This window comes from Geotrypetes seraphini, chromosome 9 (assembly GCF_902459505.1).
Source record: "Geotrypetes seraphini chromosome 9, aGeoSer1.1, whole genome shotgun sequence".
Taxonomy (NCBI): Eukaryota; Metazoa; Chordata; class Amphibia; order Gymnophiona; family Dermophiidae; genus Geotrypetes; species Geotrypetes seraphini.
The window spans coordinates 133,425,945-133,438,120 of NC_047092.1; positions in this window are offsets into that span (position 1 = coordinate 133,425,945).

Here is a 12,176-nt window from a genome sequence, read left to right on the forward strand (position 1 = left end):
TTATTTAAAGCTCGGCATGCCCTGGAGGTTTCTCTGCAGATCTGGTTTCACCTTCCAGAAAGACTGGAAATTTCTAAACCCAGACAGCATTTTATCCACCCCTTAAAGAAAGCAAAGCCATTTTGGTTTGAAGCAGAGAGTTAACAATATATATAAATTACATTTCTGTGGCATTTCATATGTTCTTATCAAAGTTTTCAGCTAGCAAGGGGATGCATACATTTCAGCTAACACATAAATTGTGTAGACACTGCCTGATATGTAGCATGAAAGGTAAGAAGACATTTAATCTGGGAACCTATTACCAGGTAGGAACATATTGATAATCAGAAACTCCAAGCACATCAAAAATCACAAGGTTTAAGGTCTAATGGTATTGCAATATTGTCACAATTTTCATATTTATTTATATATGTTTTAAAAATTTCTATTCAAACTTAGAAAAATTGGTATAAATAGTGATAAACTGTCCTTACACCACACTGAGGATGGTATGGAAAACAGTGCTTCCAAAAAATAATTAAATAAATTGAATAATCAATAATCAATAAATAATTCAATTAAATAAGAGGACCAATCAGTACGGGCCCAGTGCCCTCGTAACAACCATTGGCCCCGGGCAGGTGCTTATAGAGTGACAAGCACTTAGAAGTAAATCTAAATAAGCCCTGCCCCGTACATCATCTTGTCCTCATATATCTATGTAAAATAATAAATATTGAGAAGCACAACCATCCCCAGACTTAGGTGGGAAGGAGAGAAAATCACTCAAAAGAGCTCTCCCCAAAGCTTTTAAAATGAAAAAAACATTAAAACCTAAGTGCAAAATTAACCAAAAGCAACACACACAGATTTTGAGTAGTTTTCTTTGTTTTTTGTTTTTGATTCAATTCTTGTATCATTATTTTTCACAAATATTTTGTGCTTAGTGTTTAGAGTCTATTATTATTTTTTGGACTTGTGGACGAGACTGAGGATTCTATTTTTATTTTTTTGTTGCTTTTGGTTAATTTTGCACTTAGGTTTTAATGTTTTTTTCATTTGAAAAGCTTTGGGGAAAGCTCTTTTGAGTGATTTTCTCTCCTTCACACCTAAGTCTGGGGATGGTTGTGCTTCTCAATATTTATTATTTTACATAGATATATGAGGACAAGATGATGTACAGGGCAGGGCTTATTTAGATTTACTTCTAGATTTAATTCCGGAACTTGGAGGCGAGGAGGATGGCAGTTTGAGTGCAGAGCTCCTCTCCCTGGACAATCTGCCTGCTTTTAAATATCAGCAGCAGTGGGAGATCAATTGCTTTTACACCTAAGCAGCAACGGGACCAACCCACCAAAAACCCACAGTCCCGGTCCTGCAAAAATATGAGCTCCACCCTCCCTGCAGTTCGCTAGGAAAATCAACTGCTTTTACACCTAAGCAGCAGCAGGACCAGCCACCACTACCAAGAGCCCTTTGCCCCGATCCAGCCAGGCATGTGAGCTCCTCCCTCTACAGTCCATTGGAGAGATCAATATACCTTCTTTTAAATATCAGCAACAGTGGGAAATCAACTGCTTTTACACCTCAGCAGCAGCGGAACTATCCGCAACTACCAAGAGCACACAGACCCGATCCAACCAAGAGTGTGAGCTCCACCTCCCCCTGCAGTCCACTAGGAAGATCAACTGTTTTTTACACCTAAGCAGCAACAGGACCAGCCACCACTACCGAGAGCCCTTTGCCCTGATCCAGCCAAACAAGTAAGCTCTTCCCCCAGCATTCCGTTGGAAAAATCAATATGCTTGCTTTTAAATATTATCAGAAGTAGGAGATCAACTGCTTTTACACCTAAGCAGCACCAAGACCAGCCGCCATTATCGAGAGCTTTTGTCCCAATCCAGCCAGACGTGTATGCTCTTCACCATACAATTTGTTGGAGAGATCAATCTGCCTGCTTTTAAATATCAGCAGCATTGGGAAAACAACTGCTTTTACACCTAAGCAGCAGCGGGTCCATCCGCAACCACCAAGAACCCACAGACCCGAACCTGCCAGGAATGTGAGATCCGCCCCCCCTACAATTCGATAAGAAGATCAACTGTTTTTACACCTAAGCAGCAATAGGACCAGCCGCCACTACCGGGAACCCTTTGCCACGATCCAGCCAGACATATAAGATCTTCCCCCAGCATTCCATTGGATAGATCAATCTACCTGCTTTTAAATATCAGCAGCAGTTGGAGAACAACTGCTTTTACACCTAAGCAGCATTGGGACCAACCGCAACTACCAAGAGCCCATAGACCAGATCATGACAGGAGTGTGAGCTCCACACCTCCTGCAGTCCGCTAGGAAGATCAACTGCTTTAACACCTAAGTAGCAGCAAGACCAGCTGCCTATAGTAGGAGCCCTTGCCCCGATCCAACCAGGCATGTGAGCTCCTCCCCCTATATCCCGTTTAAGAGATCAATCTACCTGCTTTAAATATCAGCAGCAGTAGAAAAACAACTGCTTTTACATATAAGCAGCAGCGAGACCTACCGCAACCACCAAGAGCCCACAGACCCGATCCTGCCAGGAGTGTGAACTCCTCCCCCTGCAGTCCATTGGAGAGATCAATCTGCCTGCTTTTAAATATCAGCAGCAGTGGAGATCAACTGCTTTTACACCTAAGCAGCAACGAGACCAGCCACAACCACCGAGAGCACACAGACCCGATCCTACCAAGAGTGTGAACTCTTCCCCCCATGCAATCCGCTAAGAAGATCGACTGTCGGCTCCGGGCGGCTTTCCCGCAGAGGAGAGAATCCTGCATTCACCGTGGGCCTCATCTGGGGCAGCCTCCTTGGAGCGGCTGGGGCACGGGCAGTGTGTCTGGGAGGGAATGCATGGATGGGAGAACATCGCAGGGGAGGAGACATAGGCATCCTGGGACTGTCTGCCAAGTCTCTTCCCTGAAGAAGCCCTTTCTGGAAACGTCAATCGCTCCTCCTAAACTTACTTGCTCCACCATCACTGACGCTGAAACCGTGGATTGAAGACAAAGTTTTATTTTATTTTTCTTGCCAGCTTATGATTTATCTTTAATCTTATCTATTGTTTTGCCTTTTGTCTTTGTTTTGTTCTATTTCTATCATTTAAATTTCTCCAGAATTCTACTGTTCAACGGCTCCCCCTTTTGCTTCTATTCCTTTCTCTCCTCTCTTCTACCTTCCAAAGTATTTAGATCAATGCTGTCTTGTTAAAATGTTTATTTTATTTTTATTTTTCCTCTAACTCTACTTTTCACTTCTCTATTACCCTCCAAGTACTTTAGTTAGATTGTGAGCCTTCGGGACAGTAAGGGAATTTTTCAAGTACCTTTCTTATTTCTAATCTTAATGTATATTTTCTGTAAACCGCTTAGAACCTAACGGATGTAGCGGTATATAAGAAATAAATTACATTACATTACATTACATTCTAAGTGCTTGTCACTCTATAAGCACCTGCCCGGGGCCAATGGTTGTTACGAGGGCACTGGGCCCGTACTGATTGGTCCTCTTATTTAATTGAATTATTTATTGATTATTGATTATTCAATTTATTTAATTATTTTTTGGAAGCACTGTTTTCCATACCGTCCTCAGTGTGGTGTAAGGACAGTTTATCACTATTTATACCAATTTTTCTAAGTTTGAATTTTCATTATTATTGGTATACATATATATTTTTTGGTTCCTTTTTGGCCATTTTTGTTAAAAATTTCTATACCATTTTATTCCAAAACAATTTACAAAAAGTTACTTACATAAAATATTATTAAAAAAAATAAATCTGATAAGGATAGGAACAAAAAACAGAGAGATTCAATCTTTCCATAAGGTCATTTGCTCAAAGAAATGCATCTACAAATAGTTGTGTTTTTAACATTTTCCTAAATCCAGTCTCTACATTTTCAAATTTGACCAACAAGGCTATTCCACAACTTAACTCTTGCACATGTGAAAGTCATGGCATTTGTTTCCACATATTTTGGATTATATAGGCCTTTTCATTTCAAAGCCAGTTTTACCAGGGCAGGATTAACCAATAGGCCAAGTAGGCACGTGCCTAGGGCCCAAAATTGTCAGGGGGGCCCAATCAAGGAGGGCATCAACATTGTTTTTTCCAAACGGCAATGGGCTCCTCCAGCATCGATCGGCAACGCGAGCTCCCCCCCCTGATCGGCAATGTGGGCCCCACCCCAATCGGCAACGCAGCCCCCCCTCCCCCCATTGACGGAAAGTAAGATAAGCAACGCGGGTAAGAAAGGCAACGGGAACTGTAATTGTGCAAACGATACTGCTTGCCCAAAGCTTCCCTCTGATGCAGCTTCCTGTTTCCGCCTGGGCGCATGGTGGGGTGGGGCGGGGTGGGTCCAGTGTACTTGTGTGCCTAGGGATCCTCGACGAATTAATCCTGCCCTGGGTCTTACAGTTGATTATTTACAATCTTTTGGAAAAACTTCCCCTCTCAATGATTTCAGGAGACAGATGACGAACATGGATCCTAAATAGCACATGTGGGTTTGCATTATAAACCTCTTTCTCATTTACATCAACAAACACCTTCCTTATTTCCCCCCCCCCCCTCCTCATTATCTATCTCCTCAGCCAAACTATCATCCAATGAGTGAGGTCGATTTCCCAACATTTTGTCAACTAAAAATCGTGCATATTTCTCTTCATCAATGTCATAACATTCTATGGCACCATCATACCCATCAATCAGATACTTAACTGTAGCAAATAATTCTTGTGGTCAGTTTAAAGCACCTACAACTCGTTCTTTATAATAGCGATTCCTTTCATTTGCTCGAGTGTGGGCTATATTCATTTAGTTTGGATTCTACATGACATCATTAGAAACAGAAACTCAGAGCTGGACCAGTTATTTTGTAAAAATAATAAAGTTACTAGTTACTGCAAGGAACAAAGTAATATATTACAGGTTCTAGTTACTTATTTAATAAAAGTAATATGTTAAGTTACTGTGAAAGTAATATGTTAGTTTTAATTACTTTTTAATTCTTGGATATAAACAGATGTTTCAGAATGCACTTTAAAAAAAAAAAAAGGGGGAAGGACACCTACATTATAGGCATGTATCGCATGTCTACGGAGATGCGTGGGAACACTTAAGCAAGCCCAAGGCTGGATGTGGGTATGGTTTCACCCAAATATGGCCTTGGGCATGCTTAAGTGTCCCTACATGTCTCTGTAGGCGCAAGACAGATGTTCTAAATGTAAACCTGCAAAATGTTGGCCTACATTTAAGGCATCAGTTCAGTGATGCAGATGCAATTTTCGTTAGGACGCAGATGTGTGATTGACAGGCAATCGGCGGACACCTCTTAGGCGTCCGCTGAAATCAGCATCCTAAAGAGAATCAGGCCCAATATGCTCAAGTAAAATATAGAGATCCAATACAATTAAATATTGTATTGGATCAAATAAGGCAAATAAAAAACATGAAAATAGCTAGCATGTGAGCAGTGCAGAAATCAAACATCAATATTCATCAGTCCTTGGTATGACAGCACCAGGCAGAGCCTTCAGGTGTCAATGCCAGCAACAAAACAAAAACTGGTTCAATTGGAATGATTGATCATAGGGTTCCAGGTTTGAAGTATCAGTTAGACATAGGTCCAATAGTTTCGTCGTATCAAGGCACAGTTTTTGAAGTATAATACCTGCTAATGCTTTAACAGTTTTATAAAAAAACCTTTTTCTAATTTTCTGTGCACTATTTTTTTTACTATATAGATACATTAGTTCACAGTTCTTCAACCGCCGGTCCGCGAACCGGTGCCAGTCCGCAGAAAATTCCTGCCGGTCCACACAGGACTGGCGAGATCAACATCTTTAATTTCCTGCCGGTCCGCGCAGGACCGGCAAGATTGAGGAGCTGTAGTTCGCGAATCAGGAAGGAAGCCTTGGAGCTTTTGCTGAGTCGGCCGCCTCTGATGATGCAACTTCCGCTTTCCTCAGAGGCGGTGCGACCCAACAAAGGACCCGAGGCTGCCTTACTGAATCGCAGGGCTGGCAAGTCAGGAGAGTTGCTGGGAGGGGAGAAAGCTGCTGGGCATGGTAAAAAAAGGGACAGCTGCTACTGGACCTGGAGAGGGAGAAGGAGAGATGCTGCTGGGAAGGGAGGAGGGAAAGGAGTCTGGGAAGCTGCTGGGCAAGGGGAAAAAAGGGACAGCTGCTACTGGACCTGGAGAAGGAGAAAGAGAGATGCAGCTGGGAGGGGAGGAGGGAAAGGAGTCTGGGAAGCTGCTGGGCAAGGGGAAAAAAGGGACAGCTGCTACTGGACCTAGAGAGGGAGAAGGAGAGATGCTGCTAGGAGGGGAGGAGGGAAAGGAAAGGGAAGAGAATTACTGCTGGACAGGGGGAGGAGGAAAGGGAGAAGAAAAAAGGAAGGAAACAGCTGGCAGGGAGATTAGAGGAGGGGAAGGGGAGAGACAGGAATGAGATGGGAAGGGGAATCAGCAGAGAAATTGAGAGGGACAAAGATGCTAGATCTGGTGTAGGAGAGATAAAAATGAAGAGAGCAGTGAAGCTGGAATGAATCATGTAAAAAGGAGAGAGGGGGGTATAGGCTGGATGGAAAGGGGAGAGGGGCATAGAAAAGACAAAATACCATATGGAAGGGGGAGAGGTCAGACAGTAGATGGAAGGGGCAGATGCTGGATTGAAGAGACAGAGAGGGCAGACGCTGGAAGGGAGTGAAAAGAAGATGAAAGCAGAAACCAAAGACAACAAAAAGGTAGAAACAAATAATTTTATTTCTATTTTGTGATTAGAATATATCAGATTTGAAATATATATCCTGCTAGAGCTGGTGTTAGACATAACTGGGGACTGCAAAGTCCAGACAGTGGCTTAGGTTTCTCTCTGACCAGGGGGGGGGGCAGTTGCCCTAGTTGCACTCCCTTAACCCTATACCTGCTATGTGTGACTGCAGTATTCTGTTAGCATTATATTTCTGTGTAGCATTCTGTAGTAATTTGGCTTATTCAGTTTTCTTGATAGTAGAGGGGATATATGTGAAGGGGAGGGGAGACAGGGGTTTTGTTGATCCTTGCTCTGTATTATTTGTATTTATAAAATGACAATTGTACAGAATATTGTTTCTTTTTATACTTTAATAAAATACATTCAGTATAAAATCATAACTGAGGCTTGTGCGGATGGGATCAGATGGTTTGCGAGGACCGAGCTCGCGTTAAATTTCAGTCCTAGTAGTTTGCCAGTCCACAAAATAATTTTTTTTTCCGCCGGTCCATAGGTGTAAAAAGGTTGAATAACACTGCATTAGTTTAAGATTAACATACCTATGAGAATATATTTTAAGAGCTCACTTATTGCTTATGAATATAATCATGCGGATTTTTGGATAAACGTAGATGTTTTTTCTGTGCCTGAGAGGGCAGAAGTTTTTGCACTATATACCTTTTTTCTCCATTTAGTGAAACCAATTATATTAATGGGGTCTCCAAATGTAAGGTATATGAGATTTTAGGTACACCCTATGGAGCTTTATGGTTTTGATTGTTTAAATTAGTAGCGGGTTCAGAGGTATTCTCTACTAAGCAGTAGCAAACTATTATTGTTGTAATTTAACTAAACAGTTACCATTGCAATGAAGGATTAATTGCATTTCAACATGTCTGTCTGTAATTCTGCATCTTCATGGAGTCATAATTTTTCCACTCATGCTGAAAAGCTTTTGAAGGCAAATCTGTTATACTTTAGAAATCAGTGCCTTGATATGAGGAATCTGTGATACATTGATTACTTCATGAGATTTGTCATTTAGAACTAGGTCCAATTCAGCAGCAACAGCACTTTTGTCACTGCCATCAACATTCTAAAAACAGAAGTAATCTTCATCACCACGATCACTACTGGATAAAGCTTGTGCAGTTTGATCTACTACTACTTATTAAAGAATGACACGGAGAAGCAATTTGTCTCTATCCCCATGACCACAATTCCTGTCACCGCCCTGTCCACATGACCACTGTCCCATCCCCGTCCCTGTGACCAATGTCCCTGCCCCATTCCCACAACTACTGTCCCCGTAGCATCCATACAAGCCTCAGTACTGCAATATTTAGCTTATTCCTTCCTTATAAATCAAAGTTCTGGCTGCTGAACTAGAGAAAAAGATGTTCAGCTGGTAGGGTTTTGTTTATAAATTTTTATTAACACATCTAATATACTACATACTACTTTATCCTAAAGCAAAAAAAAGAAAAGAAATATAATTTTTTTTCTACCTTTGTTGTCTGGTTTCTGCTTTCCTCATCTTCTCCTCATTCAGTTCCTTCCATCCACTGTCTGCCTTCTCTCTGCATTTTCCATTTGCTCTGTTACTGTGCCTCTCCCTTCATCTCTCCCTCCACATACCCCCAATTGGTCTGGCACCTATCTTCTTCCCTCTGCTCCCCCCATAGTCTGGCATCTCTGTCTTCTTCCCTTCCAGCATCTTCTCCTCACTCTTCCCCATTTCTCTTCAGCATCTTCTCCCCACTCTCTATTCCCCATTTCCCTTCAGCATCTTCTCTCCACTCTCTCTTCCACATTTCCCTTCAGCATCTTCTCCCCACTCTCTCTTCCACTTTTCCCTTCAGCGTCTGCTCCTCTCCACCCACTTCAGCGTTAGTTCCATTCCTTTCCACCACCACTCTTCCCTCTCGCCACCCCCTTCAGCATCTGTTTCTTTCTACCGCCCTTCAGCACCCTTTACGCAGTCCGACCATCTCCCTCCCTCTTATCTTCATGGTGCGTTACAATGTAATTTGTTCAAGCCGCCGGAGCCTGCCTGAAGTTGCTTGCATCAGCTGGCGTAAGCTTCTCCTCTGACGCAACTTCCGGTTGCATCAGAGGAGAAGTTTCCACCTGCAGATGCATGTGACTTCAGGCAGACTCCGGCAGCTTGAACAACTTACACTGTAACGCTCCACGAAGGAAAGGGGGAGGGAGGAAGATAGATGCGGCCGGTAGGTAGGAAGGAGGAAGGGGGTCATGCGCGATCAGTGACAGTGTGTTCCCTCCCTTAACTGTGGAGACAAGGCCATTCAGCGCTCCACGGGGTGGTGGTTGGCCTTGTCCCCGTACCCGCAGTGAGCACTTTTTTCCCCCACAGTTCATTCTCTACTACTTATCATTTCAATAGCACTGCTAGATGTAAGCAGCACTGTACATTAAACATATAAGAGACAATCTCTTCTCAATAGAGCTTACAATATAATTAAAACAGGATGAATAGATATTAGGGAATTTCTCACAGAAGGAATGATAGGATCCAAGATGGCTGCTGACTAGCTTAGCTGAATGCCATGCATCGTAGAGCTCTCTCTAGATCAGACATTTCCTTTTTTCTTTACCTTAAAACCAGACATGCCAAAGTGGAGAGGAAAGAGTTCTGTTGCGACCTCACGGAGCACTGGAGCGGCCGCTTTGGGGAACATTGAGGAGCTCCTGCGGCGAATGCAGGGAACCCCACAGGTATCGGTGACTTCCCCGCTGGAGACACTCCGGACGAGTGGGACGGAAGCAGTCACTATGGGCCTTGAAACTACCCTCAATCCAAAAGTAGGAGCTCATCTAACTCCGGAGGCCAAAAGAAATGCTGAGGGGAGCTGGGAGTTGGACTCCCTGCAATTACAGCAGTTTGCAGGACGGCAAACAGCAAGGGACAAAGCAAGCTGGTGAGGAAACAGATTCCAAGTTTCATTTACCTCAATTACAGAAACCCTAGGAGGTTACATTAGATGCAATTTGGGACCTTGTTGCAAATCGTCCTAATTCTATTAATCCTCATTTTCAATGGATAGAAGAGAACATAAAAGTACAGACAACTGAAATTGAGAATTTAAAGACTGAACTAATTGGTTCTAAAACCATTATGGATAATATTAATCAGGAAATAAAAATGGCTAAACAAGTCCAGGAGACTCTTATTAAAGATAATACAAATCTCAGGAGAAAAGTTGAATCCTTAGATAATTTCTCTTGGAATAATAACTTGAGATTAGTAAATTTCCCTAGGGTAACTATGATATCCCCTAGGGAAATGCTGACGAAATATATATTAGAAATCCTAGAGGGTACAGAGGAGGTTATACCTCCATTTACACAAGTGTATTATCTGCCTAATAGATCTCAATACCACCAACAAGAAAATGAACGGGAATCACTGAATGTTTCCACAATGTTGGAGTTGTCTGATAAAGAACTGGTGACTCCTTCAACTTTGCTCCTGATGGTTGCCTTGGCACCGGATAAAATTTTTCTATTGAGTCTCTTTTTCAAAAATAAGCAAAAGGAATTTTTAAGCTTGAAAATACAAATGTATCCAGACTTAGCTAGGGATACCCAAAGGCATCGTAGAGAATTTTTGCTGTTAAAACCTGGAGTACTAGCCCTTGAGGTGACATTCTATTTGTGTCACCCATGTAAATGCATTGTCCATTATTCTTCACAAAAGTTTGTCTTTTTTGAGCCATTCCAACTGTCTACGTTTCTCTCGCTGTCACGACTGGAAAAAGAAAAAGATAAGAACTAAAGCCCTATGTATGAGAAAAAGGGATTTTCCTGAGTTCAGTCTAAACTACCCGTATTTCTTTTTGAAAAATTTCTTAATAATCTCGCATGGTTACATTTTGGATCCTGATAAATTAAGGATTTGAGTTGGAAATTAAACTTATAAATTGTCCTATTTACTTTATTCATATTGGAAATATTTATTTTATGCTTCATCTTTGCTTTCTGTACAAGTATATACTTGATATGTTTAATGTAAAATAATAAATAAAAAAAAAAAAGAAGGAATGATAAAACAGACTGATGACAGCTTCATCATCTTCATTGCTTTGAAAAAAAGCTCTTTGTATTTCATCTTTATTTCATTGCCTTCAACCCAATGAAGACCAAACTGTGGCAGCATAACTGCAGCCAGAATAAAATCTTTGTGGTCAAGATAATGATCAAAATGCTCATTGAGCCAATGTTGAAGTGCATGAACTAAAGTCGAGGTATATTTAAGGTCTGTAACAACTTTACTCAGCTTTGTTTTCAACTTGACCAAAGGTGGCAGCAAAAAGCTAAATAACATTTAGCTTCAGTTTGTAGGATGCCCAGAGCAGTTGCTAGTGGAGTCATGACACAGTTGTACTCACCCAGAAAAAATACTTCATACTGTCTGGTTAAACAATTCCCGGCAGGAGGGAAGCCCACTCCCTACTTCCGGCAGGAGTTCAGATCTGCCCCATGCATATTCATTAGGGCTATCCTGAAAACCTGACTGTCTAGTGGTCCTCCAGGACAGGGTTGGGGACCATCGGTATAGAGAGTAGCAAGAGAGAAGCGATACTGAGGAGCTGCAGAGCAACTACAATTGAAGGTCAGTAAGAGAAATTTGAATCATATGTGGAGACGAACTGGGAGCCAGAGAAGCAACCTAATGAGAGGAATAATGTGGGTATAATGACCCTGGTGGAATATGAGGCGCAACAGTGTTCTGAACAGATTGAAATGGAGAGATATGGCGTAGTGGTAGATTGATGAGAAGCACATTGCAGTAATCCAGACGAGGTGACGAGGGCATGGATGAGGATTTTGGCAGCATGCTCAGAAAGGAAATGACATATTTTAGTAATATTATAGTGAAAGAAACAACAAGTTTTGACAAGTCTGTTGGATATGAGTGAGGAAGGAGAGCGACAAGTCAAGGATGACCCCGAGATTCCAAATAGATGAGACAGGGAGGATAAGGATGTTATCCACCATTATAGAGAATGGGGTAAGGGGAGAGGCAGGCTTAGGAGGAAAGATAAGGATACTTGGGCCTAGATTCCCATAAAAATTTCAGGTGTGGAGAGGTAGATTTGTGAGTCATCAGCAAAGAGATGGTACTGGAACCCATGGGATGAAATTAGAGCACCAATAGAAGAAGTGTAGATGGAGAAAAGAAGAGGTCCTAGGACAGATCCCTGAGGTACACTGACTGACAATGGCAAAGTAGTAGAGGAGGATCCTCCAGAGCTTATGCTAAAGATGCGATGAGAAAGATAGGAAGAAAACCATGAAATAACAGAACTCTGAAACTCAAGCGAGGATAGCATTTCAATGAGTAGGTGGTGATTTATGGTGTCAAACAC